This window comes from Equus quagga, chromosome 4 (genome assembly GCF_021613505.1).
Source record: "Equus quagga isolate Etosha38 chromosome 4, UCLA_HA_Equagga_1.0, whole genome shotgun sequence".
NCBI lineage: Eukaryota > Metazoa > Chordata > Mammalia > Perissodactyla > Equidae > Equus > Equus quagga.
The window spans coordinates 21,324,460-21,345,802 of record NC_060270.1 but is presented as its reverse complement, the minus strand read 5'-3'; the positions used below and the strand labels follow the sequence as shown (position 1 = coordinate 21,345,802).

At 41.0% G+C, this 21,343-nt stretch overlaps 1 protein-coding gene across 2 annotated transcripts in view; it reads left to right on the top strand.

Moving 5' to 3' along the window:
• Nucleotides 1-21,343, top strand: part of GPR156 (G protein-coupled receptor 156) — an 86,023-nt gene continuing 64,680 nt past the window's right edge. The window contains exon 1 of one of the 2 annotated variants that reach the window (XM_046657829.1): nucleotides 1-106. The gene's annotated coding sequence lies outside the window, so the exon portion shown is untranslated. Of the gene's footprint in view, nucleotides 297-21,343 lie in introns of both variants that reach the window. The other variant, XM_046657828.1, reaches the window with a different exon arrangement.

Here is a 21,343-nt window from a genome sequence, read left to right as displayed (position 1 = left end):
GCCCCGGCCCTGGCAGCCCCGCGAACCCGCGAGAGCCCCGGGGACCTTGGGCGGCCCGCTGCCAGCCGCGGGCTCGGCGCTTCTCGACGGCCGGGGACCTGGTGAGGTGAGCGGCGCGCCCTTGAGGATCCCGAATTCGGGATTTTGCAGGACCTCCCTGTGGACACGATATGGCCACAAAACATCAAACAGTTCATTCCAAAGTGAAAAAGGGGAAGGGGGAAGGGCTTCCTCTCCACGCCAGAATCTGGGCAGTTTCTTTGCAAACGGTAAAGAAACTATCTTAAAGACGGCAGGTGAGCCGGGGGTCACTCATCAGGGCTGCCAGGGGGCAATTTCCTTAGAAGTGGGGGAGAGTCCCGGTATTTGGGGAGAAGTGGGCGCCTGGCTGTTTTGTTGAATGCGCGACAGACTGCTGAAATTGTGAGATCTCGGGACAGTCTTCCCGAGCGGCTGGACGCCCCAGAGCCTCCTCTCCGAACTTGTCTGTAGATCTTCCTTGCAGGGGCACGTTCACCCCAGGGTACAGGGTGGCGGATAGGATGGGCTCCCTCCCGGGGACGGTGAAGTCCTGAATAGACAAAGTTTTATTGCGCTGCCGTCTGTGGAACTGCCTTGTTCTGGGCGGAGAGCGGCCCGGGAGCTGCAGCATCCTTGTACCCTGGCAAGCACCCGTTTCCACCTTAGCTGTGTCAGAAACTAGAGGCCACTTGTTAGAACTCCGTGTTTGAACGGTCTGTCTGGGTATACGTGCTCTACTGCAGAATCCGAACCTAGAGGTTTTTCTTTAAAATCGAGTTTTGTTGTTGACATTTCAGAATAGAAAACTGTGGGGAGAGAAGTCATGGCATGTTCTTATTCTTCCCTTTGTTGGTTTTCTGGGTACATGCATGCATGAATAATAGACAAATTATGTCCTAGCCTCTAATTAAATGTTTTTCCTGGTATAGTCCTTTAAACCAGGCTATGGAGGACAACGTTAAATTATTGCATCCCTACGTAAAAGTGAAAGACTTTCAGGCGGGGGTTAAAAGCTTGAAAAATTGTTGGTATAGCTGTATTAGGCAGCAAGGCCTGCAAAGGAAAACTAATTTTTCTCCACCAATGGTGAGATGCCGCATGGAGGGCCTCTGGGCAGGCTGGGTAGCAGCCAGGCCTGCAAAACAGTAGCTTCTTCCTTTGCTGCAGTTGGAGCAAATGGGTGTGGAGATAAATGGCTGAGGAAGTGATTGTATGTCATGTTTGAGTCTGCAGAATAAAATGTCTTGGCAGGCTTTGCTTGAGTTAGGGATCTCTTGGGAGGGGAGTGGTGGCTCTCTGGTCCCCATTTTGCCAGCCTGATTCCACTTCAGGGCCACCGCTGTCTCTGGAGTGCTCCCTGTGTTTCCCCTCTCTTCTACCTCCAGCTTTTAGCTTCTCCCCGTTCCTCAGTAAAGTCTAGAGTTGAGCCTGGTCAGAGCACAGTTATGGTAGCCTGGGGACAGAGAACTTCATGTCTAGTGGAAGCAGAATTGTGGCCCAGGGGAGACCCAGGGGCTGATTGGGATGAAACCACTGACTTGCGGGCTAGAAGGCTCTCCAAAGAGTGGAGAGAGATTCTCGGAGAGGACTGAGGTGTTTGACAGTTTGCTTCCTGCTGGGGGTTTAATGTTTCCTTTTTTATTTGACCGGAAGGGCATTTCCAGATGAGGCTAGGGGAGTGCGAGGACTTCTCTAAAAAGTTACCCCGATCCACCCCCCAAATTCGCATTTTATTCCACTCCCTTTTAGGTTTTCAGAGAGTAACTGAGGGCAGGGGGAGAGACGAAAGAACCCTGAGGTTCTGACGTGCCACAGAGGCAATGGAACATGCACCAACTTGGGCAGAGAAGTTGGATTTGAAAGTTGAAAGGAATGTCCTACATTTAGTTAAAAATCAGAACCTGTGTTTTGCAGAAAGTTATTGAAAACCACAGCATTCATATTTAGTTGCTGATGAATTTCACCTGATAAAGGATGCAAATCCCGACCTCTTTTTTTCCTCCATTTTATTTTGAAAAATTTCAGACATACAGAAAAGTTACCTACTTCTCTCTTTGTAAACTTATAACTGTCTGGGGACATGAACTTGTTAATAAAAATCAGAGTTTGGAATCCAGACATATGTGATCTGGCCCCGGACAGAGGTAGTTAAGAAATAGTAGTAAGAAATAGATGTGTGAAGGATATTAACATTTTGAGAAAAAAATATGAATCTTATTCTTCTGACTCTTCCCGAAGAACCTTAGGCAAATTTCTTCATTGCTTCCTTTTCTCATTCTTCAAACGTGGGTTGGATTATATCGCTCTCCCGCTTTTCATCCTCCAATGGCTTCCCCTCACATTTGGAATAGAATCCATCTCTTTGCCGGGACTCATGGAGCCCCATGTGACCTGGCCTGTTTGACATCATCTTCTGTCACTCTCCACTCCCTCACTGTCCTCCTTGCTCCTCTCTGCCTGAACACTCTTCCCTCGGGTACTTGCACTGCTTCTTTCCTCACCTCCTTCAGGTCTCTGTTCAGGTGTGACCTCCTCAGTCAGGTCTTCCCTGACCGCCTGATCCAAACAGCCGTTTGTCACTCCCTGTCCTCTGACCCTGCTGTATTTCTTCGTTGCGCTTACCATTACTTGGCATTATACAGAGTATCTGTTTCTTTGTTAATTGTCCGTATATCCGCCCCCTGTTGAATGTTAACTCCCTAAGGACAAAAAATTTGTTGTTGTATTCATGGCTACGTTCCTGTTTGGCATGTCATAAGCCATTAATAAGTAATTATTGGATTAAGTAGATAATTAAATGCATTGACTCCCTTAAGGGTTGCAGAATCCTTGGTAAAATACTAGAAGTTCTTTTTGATAATTCAGTTAATCAATATTTTACAGGTAAATGATGATCCTAGAGATCAGCCAGCTTTTATCCTCACAGTGCTTCAAAGCTGAATCCTGTGCTAGAAGCTGGCCTAGTTTTGACAAACCCACATCCTAAACGAGATATAAAAGATTTCAATCCCAGAAGTTTCCTTTATGCCCCTTTCTAGTTACCCCCACCCTCCAGAAGCAGCCTTTGTTATGACTTCTATTATCATGGTTTCGTTTTGCTGGTTCCTGAGCATCATATAAATGCATTCGCACAGTAGGTACTTTTGTGTCTTGCTTATTTTTGTTCAACGTGATGTCTGTGAGATTCATCCATGTTGTTAAGTATATATTTCTTTTTATTCCAAAATAGTATTCCATCGTTTGAATATTTACCGTGTGTTTGTCCATTCTCTTATTGATGGCCACTTGGGTTGTTTCCAGTTTGGGGCTATTCTGAATAAAGCTGCCATGAACATTCTTCTAGGGTCTGCCTCTTTTTGAATCCTGTGTTCTTTGTTTGGAAATGTTTGTGCCACCAGTGCTGAGAGAAGCCTGGCAAGGTTATGGGGGCTGTGACTGATATGGCAGCCTGTCTGCAGCTCAGCTAGCGCCTTCCCTAGACAGCTCCACTGGGTACTGACCTACCTCCACTCCAGAGGGAGCACACTTGGAAAATGAGTGTCCATGCAAACTGGGGAGCCCTCAAGTGCTTTAAGTGTTTTTAGATCCATAAAAGAGACTCTGTAGAATGTCTGCTGCCATGGCTGTTGTATTCCTCTCCTCCTGTCAGCCCCCCATCCCAGTACAAGTTGACTCTGATCACCCAGTGGGCGAGCATTATGCTATCGAGGAGTTTAAATATTTATTAGCAGGAGTCTTATTCAGAGCCTGATAAAATATTTATGTGTTTCCATGGGGCACTGGTTTCCATCTAGACTTCTCAAGGCGTTTTTCTGAGACACTTGTCATAATCATGAGTACTGAGACAGAGATAGATGACATGGCCCGAGAACACCCCGTGTTATTGAACCACACCTTGCAGAGCACCCCGCTTTCTAGGGATGGGAGAGAATGAGCATGCAGAAAAATGGGCGTTGATAGTGGCTGGGTCAGGAGAAAGACTGCATGTGCTGATGAAACTGGCTTGATAGGTGTGAATCCAGAGGAAATTGTGGAAAAGAACTTGTTATATAGTGAGGAGGGATTAATTAAGACGGGATGTATTCATTCCAAATAGAAGAATGAAGGAACCAGCGTTGTAAAGACACGGTTCTTTTGACAGTGATATAGACGATGCCTTTATAAGACAACTGTGCTGACTGCTGTAATTAAGTTATCACACTTGCTGTGAAAATATGTGGGTAGGAGTAGGGGCTAGCCAGGGCTTCCAAGTGGAGGGTAGAGAGCTAGCTATTTCAGGAAGAATCATTATTTTCCTTCAAGGAAGAAGCGGCTTTTGAGCGGAGTTCTGAAGGAGGTGTGGCTCTTTGACTGGCTGCTGTGGTGTGGAAGAGCAGTTCCAGAAAGACAGAGTAACTTGAGCAGATATTCGAGTCAGGGCTAGAGTACTGGCATGGCTTGAGTAAGGTGAAGCGGTGGGGAGGGGAGGTTTGCAGTAAGAGAGAAAGCAGGAAAGCTAAAGGCCAGCTTGTCAAGGACACAAGAGTGTGTACTTGTTTGTTTTAGGGAACTATGAACTTTTGACCAGAGGTTGGGTCTGATTTTGAGCAATTTTGGGGAGGCGCATCCAGGTCAAGCAAGGCCTTGAGGTCTGTTTTCATGCAAGAATATTCTGCCATGTCCTATCCAGTCTAGAGACTTTGTGCAGTCTACTGTAAGGGAGGTAAACAAGAGGAGGTCACATTCGTTCAGTGGACTCCTGGGTCTCACCAACCATCTTCTTGTCCCTCATCACACATAGACTCAGAAGGCTCCAAGTCAAACTGAATTCATATGCTGTATGCTGCATTCTCTGATCTCCTTCCTGGCTGTTTGGCCTCAGTGTGGGGAGTTGAGAGGGTCTGAGTACCCTTTTATTACCTGAACCCAAATCTGGGTCAGTGTACTTCAGGTGTGGTAGGCAACAGAGGACTAAGTGGAGAGCTCAGGCCTGCTGTGACTGGGCTCCTGGGCAGTGACTAGGGAGGCAACTGGCAGTAGAGGATTGAGGTCATGCAGATTGGTAAACCATAGACAGGACTGCCTAGCCGCCTTCCATATGTGTTCTCCCTTCAGATTGCAGGTTCCTATTCAAAAGTGCTTCAGGATGTTTATTTTTTAATCCATAATGGAAATAGTGAGGTGGGGAGAGGTGTTAAATCTCCCCCTGGTCTCCACTTCATGATGTTTGTGATAAGGAAGAGATAACTCTGAAAGTGAGGGTTCTGGGAAGTGGGTCTTCTGTGCTGCAGTGAGGAGCTTTGTGTGTATGTAGATTAGCCAGAAAGCCCTGGGCTTCTGATGGGGAGAAGTGATTTCTTGGTGTAAGGAGAGGAAACGGCATGGGAGGGCCTCTTAGAGAAACTTCATGATTCTGTCCAGGGCCTTGCTGGTTGGAATTGCCCTCCTGCTGCCATGGGTCGCTGTTCCGGAGTGACATTGGAAACACCCAGGAAAGAATGCCCTGGGCTTTCCCATTGCTGTCTGCCTATGCTGAAATGTTGGACTGTCAGTTGGTGCTGCCAGCTCTGCCTCCTGATTTTCCAAGGGTAACTGGGGAGACCTTGAGAGAGAAGGCAGAAGTGAATGTCTTAACCAGGGAAATGGTAAAGTCCTGAGCTGTGGTCCGGACTGAAGGTGTGGTAAGGGCCAAATGGTGTTGGCTGGCAAGACCCCAGACCAACAAGGCCTTTCTTGGCTCTGATCTAAGATATTCCTGATTTTCTGTGTGAAGTGGACTCACTCAAGGGCCACATTAGCTGTAGTATGTCCTCTGAACAGGTGAACAGGGTGCATGCTTAATTGAGTGCCTTTTCCAAATGGACGTGGCAGTGATTCTGTGATTGTGCCCAGGTTGGTGATGGCTGCCTGTTTTTGGATGCTCTTGGGATAAACTCAGAAGATCGGAGTAAAGAGGGAACAGGAAAGATAATAGCAGGAGACAGGAAAGAGAAGAGAGTAGTGACCTTCTGGGGTTGTAGGTACCCATTATCTGCAAGTGAAAAACTGGAATGAAAGAAGATCAAATAACCACCCGTGGGAATCTTTACATGCAAATCTTGCCAACTTCCAAGGCAGCTGTGAGGAGAAAAGAAGGACTGAGACATGAAGGCTGCTGTCACAGTCAGTCAGAGGAATATTAATACAGGCTTGACACACCAGAACTCATAGCCGCACCACAACAGTGCTGATCCCAGCTGTAACAGGCCGTCCTAACTCCCGTTCACACTTACACACGCTCTCTCATGCGAGACGCTCATCTACACTTGCAAAGCTGCACAAACGCAGGCCTGCTTCCAAAAGTAAGTATAAAGACAAAGAGAAACTATTCCAAAATATTACCAGCAGTTGGGATTATAAATGGTTACTTTTCTTTTTTAAACTTATCCATATTTTCCACAATTGCTATTGTAAACATGGATTTCTATGATAATCGGGAAAACATTAAGTAAAAACATCTAATGTAAGAAGTTAAGTAGGAGATAGAAGACCATGGATGGGGGAGAGTAGGATTATATAAGAAAAGAAAAAAGATGTTGGAAGATAAATGATTGATCAAAAAAGTTAATTCTTCACAGGCTGCCAACTTCTGCATATATTTTTATTAATGATCATTGTATATTATTGCCCCCCAGAAGATCTGGAAGATTCTGTTAGCATGAAACCAAATTTCGAATACTGAACCAAGTGTCACATCTCTGAGGCCTTAATCCCATCCCATGGGGCGACAGTTGGAAGGCCCACACCTGGCTACCAGTGGTCCTCAAAGAGTCTTGCACCAAAGGGCTAACACAGAACGCTTCAAACCCGGGCAGCAGCATCGTTCCCACAGAGTTTAATATTTATCCCTGCAGAGACTGGGCCAGTCTTGTGCATCTCATCTCTGAGTATGGAACAGGAGCCAACAAAGGCTGTCAAGAGTTGGAGTAGTGGGATTTTCCCGGACAGAAGCCTGTTCTAGTCTTATCCATGCCTCTGCTGGCTGCTCCCTGGCTTAGGCGGCCCCTTGGGAAGCTCTGTGACTGAGGCTTTGGAGAATAGATGTAGTTTTCATCTCACAACCACTGGCCTTTTCCAGAGGCGCTGTCAAGTCTGTGCTTTAATTGGCTTCTGTTGAGGGACACAAGGTGAGGCCTGTCTCTAGGAGCAGAAGGTGCTGCCTCTACCAGGATCAATTTAAAGCAAATGCCAGAGAACTACACACCCCACTGAACTCTGGGGTCTAGTATTAGCTGTAATTATAAAGTGTCAGTAAATTCTTTTTGTATTTTAAATTTATTGCATTTTTATATTATAAAAGTAATATGCAGTCATTGTAACAAATCTAGTAAGACAGGAGTATATAAAGAAAATGTTACTTACTAATGTCCACCTCCTCTCCCCTCTATCTTCCTGGCAGAACCACTATTAAAAATTTGGTATGTTGGGGGTGGTCTGATGGCATAGTGGTTGAGTTCATGCACTCCACTTCGGCGGCCCAGGGTTTGCGGCCCAGATCCTGGGTGTGGACCTACACACTGCTTATCAAGCTATGCTGTGGCAGCATCCCACATACAAAAAACAGAGGAAGATTGGCACAGATATTAGCTCAGCAACAATCTTCCTCAGGCAAAAAGAGGAAGATTTGCAACATATGTTAGCTCAGGGCCAGTCTTCCTCATGAAAAAAAATTCAGTGAGAATTCCTTCACTCCTTTTCTATGTTCAAACAAGCGTGTATAGAGTTATTTTCTATTGCATAAATGGGATCATAGAATTTCAGTTACTCTGTTATTTGTTTCATTTTATTTATTGTATACATTATTCTAGATATATACATATAACTGATCCAATTTATTATTTTTAGTAGCTACCTAATATTCCCTTGTAGGAAGTTCCATAATTTTTATTATTTCCCTATTAATAAATATTCAAGTTTTTCCTTGAATTTGTTTCACAACAAATTGTGCCACAATAAATATTTTACATTTATCCTTACGCTTTGTTTTTTATCTCCATAGGAAGATTCCCAAAGTTGGCATTTCTGGGTCAAAGGGAATATGCCCAGTTTTGATGATCACTGTGGGTCTCCCGTACAGCAGTTGTTTCCCTCCCTCTTTCTGCCTTTCTCTGCCCCGCCGCCTTTCTCTGGGGGAGCCTGTGTATTTAGGCGGGAGAGCCCTGCAGTGAGAACTCATCCTTGCCAAGTGTGGATTCTGTCAGCTCAGTGGGGAGCGGGGTCTGCAGTATCTTGGTTGCATTGTGTCTCTGTTGCTTCTGGTTGGCCAGGCTGTTTATAATTCCCCTTGCTCATTTATTCCATGCTGTGGAATTATACGTGGTCTTCCTCTGTGGCAGGAGCAGCCTGATCAGTGGGGAGTGTGGGGGGTGCCTTCAGAGAGAAGAGGCTGTTACAGTGCTTCCTCACAACGCCATATATGCTATGTTTTCTGTTATGCCCTTTCTTTAATAGTTGGATTGAGAAAACTTCTTTGATTCCTTCCCCATCTTCTCCTTCTATTTTGAGGGATTTGGAATTTGGGGAGTTTTATGAGTATACGGTCAATCAGCTACAATTGATTACTTGACATGAGGATAATTAGTTAAGAAGGTAGGGGTCTTGGAGCTTAAGGATCAGTGCCAAGCAACAGATGCGAACATTTTTAAACAAATGATTTTAACAAACCTGGTACTAGGAGCGAGCTTCCCAGGACTACTTGGCATTCAATTTTAGTTTTGCTCTTTTTGGGGTATAAAACTTGAGTCTAGTCCACCAGCCTAGAGAGAAGTGGGACTCCCCACCACACCAGGCCTGGAGAAAATTTCACAGAAACATTGAGGCTGGTGAGTACAAACAAGTGAAATATAAACAGTGGACTGACAAAATAGCAAGAAATAAATGAGATTTTAAAATCCTCAGCTTGAAGGCTGCTGTGTAACCAGTGGGCCTATGAGCTCATGGACACTTTCTGGAAATCTGTGATCCTAAACCATATTAGAAACCCAACTGTAAGTCTTTGTTCAAAGTGTAAACATTAGATAAGCAGAGGGAAAGAAATTATGAAGTCCTGTGGCAGACATTTGCTATTGGCTTCTGCTGCAGTTTTTACTTCGTAGCTTTGAAATGGATTTCTGTGTCCTAGATTGAAAACTAAAGGAGGAAAAGAAAACCGGAATAGAAGTTATTGCAATTACTTTCTAAGGAGAAGCTTTAACTTTAGTTTGAACGTGTATAAACCTGCAGAATAAGCATTAGCCTTTGTGTTGATACATAGTTTTACATAAACTTTTAATTTTCAGATAGGCACTGACCAGTAATAATGATAGTAAAACCAGTCTCTAAAATTTCATTAGCTTTCTCTCAGTAACGGATGTAACAAGAAGATAGAAAATAATTAAGAATATAAGGGGCTTGGCACCATGGCTGAGCAGTTAAGTTCACATGCTGCACTTTGGCAGCCCAGGGTTTCGCTGGTTTGGATCCTGGGTGTGGACCCAGCACTGCTCATCAAGTCGTGCTGAGGTGACGTCCCACATGGCACAACCAGAAGGACCTACAACTAGAATACACAACTATGTACTGGGGGACTTTGGGGAGAAGAAAAAAAGAAAAGAAAAAAAAAGAAGAAATAGAAGAATATTGGCACAGATGTCAGCTCAGGGCTAAGCTTCCTAAAAAAAAAAAAAAAAAAGATTATAAAAGAGAGAACCAACACAATCAGCTTGACCTCCTTGATCTTTATAGAGCACTATGCCCATCAACAGCAAAATATGCATTTCTTCCAATTGCACATGGAACATTTATCAAGATAGACCGTATTCTTGGCCATAGAACAATTCCCAATACATTAAAAGGATTCAAATCACACTAAGTATGTTCTTGACCACAATGGAATTAAGAAATCCATAACAAAAATATTCAAGGGGCTGGCCCTGTGGCTGAGTGGTTAAGTTCGCGCACTCCGCTGCAGGTGGCCCAGTGTTTCCTTGGTTCGAATCCTGGGCGCGGACATGGCACTGCTCATCAAACCACGCTGAGGCAGTGTCCCACATGCCACAACTGGAAGGACCCACAATGAAGAATATACAACTATGTACCGGGGGGCTTTGGGGAGAAAAAGGAAAAACATAAAATCTTTAAAAAAAAAAATTCAAATATTTGGAAACTAAACAATGTACCTTAAAATAGCTCATGAGTCAAAGAAGAAATCAAAAGAGAAATGAGAAATTATTTTAGACTGAATGAAAATGAAAAGTTACATATCAAAAGCAGTATACTTAGATTGAAATTTACAGTGCTAAGGGCTTATAAGAAGAAAAGCCTCAGCTTTTCTTCAAGAGCCTCAGCTTCCATCCTAAGAAACTAGAACAAAACACAACAAATGAGACCCAAAGTAAGCAGAAGAAAGGAAATAATAAATATCAGAACAGAAATCAATAAAATAGATTTAAATAGTAGAGAAAAATCAATGAAAGCAAATGCTGATTGATTGAGAATATCAATAAAATCAATAAGCCTCTAGCCAGACTGATCAGGATAAAAAGAGAGCAGGCACAATTTACTAATATCATGAATTAAAGAAGTGGCATCACTACAAATTCTACAGATCTTATAAACAACTTTATTCTAATAATTCCATCAATTTAGATGAAATGAACAAATTCCTTAAAAGACGCAAACTACCAACGTTCATTCAAAATATTAGAGAAGGTGAAAGCCCAGATCTGTTAAAGAAAAAGTCTCAGCAAACTGGGCTTCCTTAACCTTATAAAGGGAATTTATGGAAAATCTGCATTTAACATCATATTTAATAGTAAAAGACCAAATACTTTTCCCCTAAGATCAGGAATAAAATAAAGACGTCCACTTTCACTAATGCTGTTCAGCATTGTCCTGGAGGTCCTAGCCACTGCAATAAGATAGGAAAAAGGAATGAAAGGCATCTAGTTTGAAAACGGTCTTTATTTGCAAATGGCCTGATTGTCTATATAGAAAATTCAGTGGAATCTACGGGAGAGCTACTAGAATTAATGAATGAGTTTGGTGTGGTTGCAAAATACAGTATCAATATACAGGCATCAATTGTGCATATACATACCAGTGTTAACAGTCAAAATTGAAAGTAAAAAATTTATAATAACATCAAAAAATATGAAATACTTAGGGATAAATCTGATTAAAAAATTGTGCAAGATGTATACACTGAAAACGACAAAACCTTTCTGAGAGAAATTAAAGAAGACCTAAATAAATGGAGAGATATACTTTGTCCATGGATGCTATGAACTGAATATTTGTGTCCCCCTCAAATAGGTATGTTGAAATCTGGTCTTCAAGGTGATGGTATTTGGAGGTGGGGACTTTAGAAGGCAATTATGTCATGAGGATGGAGCCCTCATGAATGAGATTAACGCCCTTACAAGAAGAGGCCTGAGAGCTAGGTAGCTCTCTTTCTGTTACGTGCAGATACAACAAGAAGTCAGCTATCTTCAGACTAGAAGAGGGCTCTCACCAGAACTTGGCCACGCTGGCACCATGATCTTGGATCTCCAGCCTTCAGAACTATGTGAAGTAAATTTCTGTTCTTTATAAGCCACCCAGGCTATGGTGTTTTGTTATAGCAGCCAAGATGACTCAGACAATGAGTTAAAAGACTCAATATTGTTAAGATGTCAGTTCTTCCCTAACTGATCTATAGATTCAGTGCAATCCCAAACAAAATCCCAGATGACCTTCTTGTAGAAATTGACAACTTCATTCGGAAATTCATGGGAAAATGTGCAATATCCAGAGTAGCCAAAACAAAAACAAAAGAAAAGAACAGAGTCAGAGGACTATCGCTACTTGTTCATTTTTCAAACGCAAGAATGATTTCACAGGTGTATACACATGTCAAAACTCATCAGACTGACGCTGTAAATACGTGCAGTTTGTTGCATGTAATTTATACCTCAATCAAGCTGGTTTTTAAAAAACTAATAGGAAAATGGGGTAGTAAAAAAATGCAAGAAAAGGAACATGGAACAGGTTGGAAAAGAAAAACAAATAGTGATATAATAGATTTTTAACTCGTTTATGTCAGTAATTATCTTAAGAATAGACTTCTCCAAGTAAAAGACCAAGACTGTTATACTAGATAAAGAATAAAGATATCAAAAATGATTATTAAAATATTTTAATTGGTGACAGAGTTTGTCATAGCCTTCATCATCTTAGTGAGCCATGCCTTATTTATGGGTAGCCACAAAGAAATATTTGATTTTTGAGAAAAATATAAAGAAAAACTTAATTAATTATTTTTTAATTCCTGCCTTCAGCTGAGTTGTTTGAAATGCTCCTCCTCGCTTGCGATGAGTAGAGTTTGGGGCCGGGAGAGGACTGATGGGTGGTATGTGATCCCCCTCTTGATTTTGTATGCAAAATATTATGTATTTGTATGTGTTTCCAGGAGAGGGTCCATAGCTTTCGTCAATATCTCACGTCCAAAAAAATATTTAAGAATCCTGGTTTGAAGAATGAAAGAATTGAGTGCTGATCTACGTGTCTAATTTCTCAATAGTACTTCTCTGAAATTAATTTCTAGAGAGTGAATCAAATGACTTGATCTTAAATACGCATGCATGAGCCTCATCACAGCAGCTTGGAGTAACGAATTAAGGGTTATTCCAGGGTTTGTGTGGTTCAAACTCTGATAAAGCCCTGTATTTCCTTTAGCTGGACTCGGGTTCTCCTGGTATGATTCCCAGATCAGCAGCTGCAGTGTCACCTGGGAATTTACTAGACATGCGAATTCTCAGGCCCCACTGAATCAGAATCCCTGGAGGTGGGGCTAGCAATCAGTGTGTTTGAAGGAGCTCTCCAGGTGATTCTGACGTGCACTAGAGTTCCATAACCACTGGATTGAACTATACTTAGAAAAGCCTATTCTCTACCCTCTGCTTCCAGGCCAAGTTTAGGACGGTTTGTTAAGGAAGTGACTGCAGAATGAACCGTCTCATCTTGATAGCTTATGTTTTCCATCTCTTTATCCTCAAAGAGCTCAAATCGCGCTCACGTAAATGTCTTGGGTTGCCCAGCAACACTGAACAACAGTTTAGAGAAATCCGATGTCCAGCTGAAACTGGCATTTAGAGACACAGCATGTAAGTTCACTCATAAAAACTCCAACCAGGAGGCTTTTAAGGGATGAGCCCCAGTGATCCAAGGGGGCTTGGGTCTCCGCTTCCTTTGAGGAGTAGGACAGTCAGTCTCCTGAACAGACGGAACCTCAGGAAGGAAGTTTTGTTTACCTTTTTCCAGCTGTGTGGCACCCTCACAAACACCCTTTAAAGGTGTGCTCAGTATTCCCATGGCTCCGTTTGCAAGGTATATTAAAGGATTCCCTCAGCCTATGTTCTGAGTACCCAGCAGGACAGAGGTCTCAGCAGCAGCAGCGTAAAACTAGAGCTATCCAAAACCCGTCTCTGAACCCTTCGATGATCATTGTCTCTGTTCCTACTGTTCCTGAAGCTTGCTGTGTTGTCACGCCGTACTGTTTTGCTGATGAGAAATAGCTAGAGTACTTCACAGCAGTTCTCATTAAAGGAGGGCAGCCAAGTGGAATTCATTCTTGGCTCTTAATAGTTTCAAATGAGAATTTATTGCATATTAATGAGCACTAATTGACATTTGTGACTGGTTTTTATGGAAATCATGCATGTATAATTTGCATAATAGTACCTAAGTGCTTTTAGGTAACAAGGCAACTCTGGGAAGTTGGTGAGGGCTTGTGTATGTTGCTGTTTTGGTTTTTTTTTAATTCCCAACTCCAATCCCTGGCAATAGTGTGGAATATTAACAGGTCTCTAGGATCCGTCTATGAGGCAGTAGTGACTCACCGCCCAGTCCATGCGGTTGTGCCAGCTTGTACCTCAAAGTACAGAGAGAGTCAGCAGAACACATCAGGCCAGGTCTCTGAAGGCAGGAGATGCTCCCGCAGTCAGGGGGACGTTCCAGCCTCGTTCATGAATCAAGCCGCCTGCTTTATTCTGACTTACAGGAGTGTCTAGATGTCCTGAGGACTATTCCCAGGAGTCTAGGACTCTTACACCATATAATCTTTTCTAAACATCTCTGGGTCCGCTTCAACAAATATGTACTGATCAACTACTATGTAGAAGCACTGTGCTGGGTGCTGGAACAAGACCATATTGGCTTGTTCCCTGCTGCATCCCTTACCCCTAGCATGTAATAGTTGATCAGTCAATATTTATTGAATTAATGAAATGGTCTCTAGTGCCAGGAATGTATAATTCATTATTCTTTTTTATTGAGGTATGATTGACATATTATATTAGTTTCAGGTGTACAACATAATGAGTCAATATTTGTATATGTTGCAAAATGATCACCACAATAAATCTATTTAACATCCATCACCATAGTTACAAAATTATTTTTTTCTTGTGATGAGAATTTTAAGTTCTAGTCTCTTAGCAACTTTCAAATGTGCAATATAGTATTATTAACTATAGTCACTATGCTATATGTTACATCCCCATGACTTATTTATTTTACAACTGGAAGTTTGTACCTTTTGACCCTCTTTACCCATTTCCCCTACTCCCAAGCCCCCACCTCTGGCAACCAATAATCTGTTCTCTGTATCTGTAAACTTGCTTTGGGTTGTTTTTTTTTTTCCAGATTCCACGTATAAGTGAGATCATATGATATTTGACTTTATCCCTCTGACTTATTTTACTTAGCATGATTCCCTCAAAGTCCATCCATGTTGTAGCAAATGGCAAGATTTCCTTCTTTTTAACGACTGAATAGTATTCCATTGTATATTTATACCATATCCTCTTTATCCACTCATCCATTGGTAGACACTTAGGTTGTTTCCATATCTTTAGTATTGTAAATAATGCTTCAGTGAACATGGGGGTGCAGATATGTTTTCAAGTTAGTGTTTTTCTTTTCTTTCGATAAGTACCCAGAAGCAGAACTGCTGGATCATATGGTAGTTCTATTTTTAATTTTTTGAGGAACCTTCATACTGTTTTATGAGTTCTTGTTATATTTTGGATATTAACCCCTTGTCAGATATATGATCTACAAATATTTTCTCCCATTCAATAGGTTGGCTTTTCATTTTGTTAATGTTTTCTTTGCTGTGCAGAAGCTCTTGTGTTTGATGTAGTCCCACTTGTTTATTTTTGCTTTTGTTGCCTTTGCTTTTTGTGTCAGATCCAAAAAATCATCAAGACTGATGTCAAGGAGCTCACCACCTGTGTTTTCTTCTAGGAGTTTTGTGGTTTCTGGCATTACACTCAAATCTTTAATCCATTTTGAGTTAATTTTTGTGTATGTTGTAAGGTTGTGGTCCAGTTTCATTCTTTTGCATGTGGCTGCCCAGTTTTCCCAACAATGTTTATTGAAGAGATTGTCCTTTCCCCATTGTATCTTCTTGGCTCCTTTGTCATAAATTAATTGATCATATATGTATGGGTTCATTTCTGGGCTCTCTGTTCGGTTCCATTCATCTATGTGTCTGTTTTTAGGCCAATACCAAACTCTTTTGATTACCATAGCTTTGTAATGTAGTTTGAAATCAGGGAGTGTAATGCCCCCAGCTTTGTTCCTCTTTCTCGAGATTGCTTTGGATATTCATGGTCTTTTGTGGTTCCATACAAATTTTAGGATTGTTTGTTCTGTTTCTGTGAAAAATGCCATTGGATTTTTGATAGGGATTGCATTGAAAGTATATATTGCTTTGGGTAGTATGGACATTTTAGTGATATTAATTCTGCCAGTCTATGAGTACGGATTATCTTTCCATTTATTTGTGTCTTCTTCAATTTCTCTTGTTAATGTCTTATAGTTTTCAGTGTACAGGTCTTTCACCTCCTTGGTGAAATTTATTCCTAGATATTTTATTCTTTTTAATGCAATTGTAAATGGGGTTGTTCTCTTAATTTCTCTTTCTGATAGTTCATTATTAGTGTATAGAAATGCAACAGATTTTTGTATCTTGATTTTGTATCCTGCAACTTTACTGAATTTGTTTATTAATTCTAACAGTTTTTTGGTCGAGTCGTTAAAGTTTTCTGTGTGTAATATCAGGTATCTGCAATTAGTGACAATTTTACCTCTTCTGTTCCAATGTGGATACCTTTTATTTATTTATCTTGTCTAATTGCTCGGACTAGGACTTCCAATACCATGTTGAATAAAAGTGGCAGGAGTGAGCCTCCTTGTCTAGTTCCTGATCTTGGAGGAAAAGCTTTCATTTATTCACCATTGAGTATGATGTCAGCTGTGGGCTTGTCATATATGACCTTTATTATGTTGAGGTGCATTCCCTTTGTATGCACTTTATTGAGAGTTTTTATCATAAATGGATGTTGAGTTTTGTCAAATGCTTTTTCTGCATCTATTGAGATTATCATGTGATTTTTATCCTTCATTTTATTAGTGTGGTGTATCACATTGATTGATTTGTGAATGCTGAACCATCCTTGCATCCCTGGAGTAAATCCCACTTGATCATGGTGTTATGATCCTTTTAATGTATTGCTGAATTCACTTTGCTAATATTTTGTTGAGGATTGTTGCATATATGTTCATAAGGGATATTGGTCTGTAATTTTCTTTTTTTGTGTTGTCCTTGTCTAGTTTTGGTAACAGAGTAATGCTGGCCTCATAGAATGTGTTTGGAAGCTTTTTCTCCTCTTCTGATTTTTGGAAGAGTTTGAGAAGGATTAGTAATAACTGTTCTTTGAATCTTTGCGAGAATTCACCTATGAAACTGTCTGGTCCTGGACTTTTGTTTCTTGGGAGGTTTTTGATTACTGATTCAATCTCCTTACTATTAATTGGTCTGTTCAGTTTTTCTATTTCTTCATGATTCAGTCTTGGTAGATTGTATGTTTCTAGGAATTTATCCATTTCTTCTAGGCTGTCAAATTTGTTGGTGTGTAATTGTTCATAGTAGTCTCTTACGATCCTTTGTATTTTTGTAGTATCAATGGTAATGTCTTGTCTTTTATTTCTGATTTTATTTAGAGTCATGTACCACATAATGATGTTTTGTTCAATGATAGAATGCATATACGACAGTGGTCCTGTAAGATTAGAACCATATAGCCTAGGTGCATAGTAGGCTATACCTTCTAGGTTTGTGTAAGTACACTCTGTGATGTTCCCACAACAATGGAATCACCCAACAATGCATTTCTCAGAACATATCCCCATCATTAAGCAACACGTGACTGTATTTGAGTCCTTTCTCTTTTTTTCCTTGATGAGTCTAGCTAAAGGTTTGTCAGTTTTGTTTATCTTTTCAAAGAATCAGCTCTTAGTTTTATTGATCTTTTCTATTGTCTTTTTGATCTCTATTTCATTTATTTCTGTTCTGATCTTTATCATTTCCTTTCTTCTATTTATAATTCATTATTCTTACAAATCTGATTTTAAACACAGTATAAAGATCATTGATCTTCATGTTAGAAGATACATTAATGATTCAGAACTTGGGATTCTGTTAGGAAATTTAGAGAAACAAGGTGGATAACCTCAGTTATGGGCCCCAAGTCTTCTGTATAGATGACCTTTCTATATCATGGAAGTGGAAGAAGCTGATATTTATTGAATATCTGGTATGTATCAGTTATATTTGCATATGTTCTATACAATATATGATTTAATCATCAACAAAATCTGTGAGGTGTAGATAGTATTATCCTCATTTCATTGAGGAGGCAGCTATTTGGAGAACTTAGGTGACTAACCTAGGGTGCCGCAGATAGAAGATAAGGGAGCTGAAACTTAAATTCAGCCTAAGCTTTGTCCACTGCGGTGCCATTCATTACATTTGATGGTCGGTCCTAGGATACGTGAAGTGAAGCTAAACTCCAGCTACTGGGATGGGAGTCTGAATTGGCCCAGGGGCCCTGGGATGTGCCCTGTATTCAGTTGACCTACTGTTTATAGTAGACTTATTATTTACAACACTGTTACCTAGATTGTATGGGAGACCCAATCCAATAGCCAATCTGATTCACTATAATTCTACCAAGCAGCCAGAAGAATTTAAACACTGTACAGCGAAGGGAGAAGTCAGGTTCAGTAGAAGAAACGTTACGAGTAATATGAGACTAAAAGGTTGGGTATAGCCTTCTATAACGTTGAGCAAAAATGTTCTCCAGTTTGTGGAAAGATCACTGACTGTGGACTGGGAAGCACAGGAGAGGAGAGGCTTTGGAATCCAAGGGTTAGGAAGGAACGGTGGTATAGTTCAAGAATTCATACAAAGCCCAAGGATGCCAAAGCTTTGTTTCCTCTGAGGTCCACACTAGACTAAGGGATTGAATCAAGTCCACTCTGCTTCCCCCAACTCACCCACTTCCCATCTCTGCCAAGGGACACCCAGTGATTCCACTCTTTCTCTAAAATCCTCTAAGAGGGATGTGTTTGGAGCAGCCATCTCTCCTCCGCCTTCTCTTCCCTCTGGTGAATTGAGATTCCCTGCACGAGCTGTGCTCCAGGGTCCTTGGGATGATTATTCAGAAACCATTGAAAGTATGTGGAAAACTTAATTGGAGGCACTTCAAAGGCTTTAAAGGGAACTTTTATCATTTCTCCCTCTTTTATAAGGCAAATCTGAAGTTCTGAAAAGCAGATTAATTCAGTCTACTTTATACTGTTAGAGAGGAAATGTACAAGTTCCAAAACTTACGCACTCCCAAGAGAATATTCTTTCCCCTTCCACTGTGTTCCTTTTCTCTCTTGGACCTCCTCCACAGATTCTAACTACAGCCCTAAAGCTGTTACCTCTATGACACTGCCTGCCGCTATTGCCTCCACTGCTCCTGCACACGTTCTGTGTATCTGAATCAAACTTGCCTTCCTTCCAGTTCCCTTTCCCGCCCAGCACCCCGCCGCAAACACACACACAGTCTCCCTCTTCCCTTCCCAAGTCCAGGCCTTTGCCCCAGCTGTCCCAAATGCATGAAAGGCCAACCATAACTTCCTTTAATGGTCCTTTAAAGTTGTATAGAAAGAGCACTGAACTTGGGAGACCACCATTTGGTTCCTACACTCACTATTTGATCCTGAGCCCCCCACCTCTGCGGGGCGGTTTTCTTGTAAAAGGAAGAGATTGGATTTTGTGATGTCTGAGGTTGCTTCCAGCTCTGCCATTCTGTGACTCCACCTACTTTCCCTGACTGAACTATCTGTTCCTATATAGCCACACTTTCCCTCCCTAGTCTTATGCTCTCTTAGAAAGTACTGTGGGTCATCTTCTGTGTTGAGGATCTATGCGGCAGGTGGTCTTTAGGAGACGTTGAGTCCCCTCTGCCCTGCTGCCCCCACAAGGAGCAGTGTATGCTCAGGGAGTAGAAGTGAATTTTACTATTAGTATAAGTGACCCATATTCAGGATGTGTGTAAATCTGCTACCAGAACATAACACAGTGCATTCGAAGGCAATTAAAAATGCATTTTACATTCCCTGCTGTTTATAATTATCCATGTATGTATTGCCTACATTAACATAGTTAATGGACAGCTAATACTTCAGACAGTATTGGTGCCAGAAGGAACCTTAGAGAGCATCTAGTACAATGTTGTTGTTGGTGGTGGTTTCAGTAGATGTGTTTCTGATGAATTTGCATGTGGTTCTGTCTTATCTCTCTTAGCAGGTAACCCAAGGCTGAGGTACTTCAAATAATGTATCTATTTGCTCACACTGGGTAGAAATACCCCTACTGCTCCAATGGTCCCTTCTCCAGCTTTTAATGTAAAGCCTGTAATTGTATGAAAAATAAAGAGCAAAGGAAATCAGGACAGAAGGAAAATAGTAATAGGATAATAAAATGATCCAGAGATACTTAATACTGCACAGTTGCTCTCAGTGAGCCACACATTTGATTCTGAGCTTCCCCGTGGCCAAAAAAGAAACATAATACTATTCATGATGCAAAAATGTTCCAGGAAAAGATTGACTTTTCCTGATATTTGACAGGAATTGAAATTTATACTGTGTGTCCGCATGGAGGAGCCACTAAGACAATGTTGTAGACCACACCCTCAACAATATCCTATTAATACCTATAATGCTAACTCCATTCATCTATTCAATAAGCATTTATTGAGTGCCTACTATGTGCCATTTATGTTTCAGTGCATTTCAGTTATTGTTCTTTTTGATGCTCAAATTATCCTGTCATTGGCTGGTGGGACCCCATTGACTCATGCATCCTTTTGACATGGTTCTGTAGTCTGTGCTACTTTTTTATTTTCTAGTATAACAAGATGTCCCAGGTTCATCTTGTATATTTTCTGCTCCACAGCTTAAATTGGCCATTTCACTAAAGAAACCTGATTCCTTTTAGTGAAAAGTGGTTTTAGAGACCACACAGTCTGGGCACTTGGAGTGTATATTGTTACTGGGTTGTAATTACTTCGAAGCTTCAGTTAACAGACTAGGAAATATGAATGTTTTATAAAGAGAGAAGCAAATCCTGGATCCATACAGATATTTCCCATTTAGATTAAACATTAAAAGGTTTTTACTTAGTTTACTTTATTTTATATGTGTATCTCTTTTCTCTTACTTTGAAAATCTTAGTTCCCAATGACGTGCATAATTACCTATTTGCTTTATCTAATAGATACATATATATGTGTATGTGTATATGTGTGCGTATTTGTATATATAAAACAGGAACGATACTCACCTAATGCAGTTGAGGATTTCTTTGTGAGCATTTTTTGTACTTAGGATGTATAACCAAATTACTGTTACTTAAAATAATTCTCTCTGTGGTTATGCCATCAACTTGATATAGTTAGGTTAATTTACTTTAATTTGGTTTTAATTTTTAAAGATTGATTTTCTTCTTTTTGATTTAATTTTGTTTTTATGTAAAATATTTGCATGGTTTCAAAGTCAAAACTATAAACATTGAGAGGTCTGTATTGCCTCCCTGTCCCCTTCCCCTTGTTCTTTTCCTCCTCTTAGAGATAATACTTTGTCCTTTACTGTTTCTTTTTGAAAATAAGCTAGTGATCTATATGTATTTCATCCCCTTTCTTACACAAAAGGTAGTATACTATATATATGTTGTTGACTCTTGCTTTTTTAAAACAATATCCTGGAAATCATGGCAGTGTAGATATTTCCTCATTCTTTTTTTAAAAATTGAGATATTCCTGGGGCTGGCCCCGTGGCCAAGTGGTTAAGTTCGCGCGCTCCGCTGCAGCTGGCCCAGTGTTTCGTTGGTTCGAATCCTGGGCGCGGACATGGCACTGCTCATCAAACCACGCTGAGGTAGCGTCCC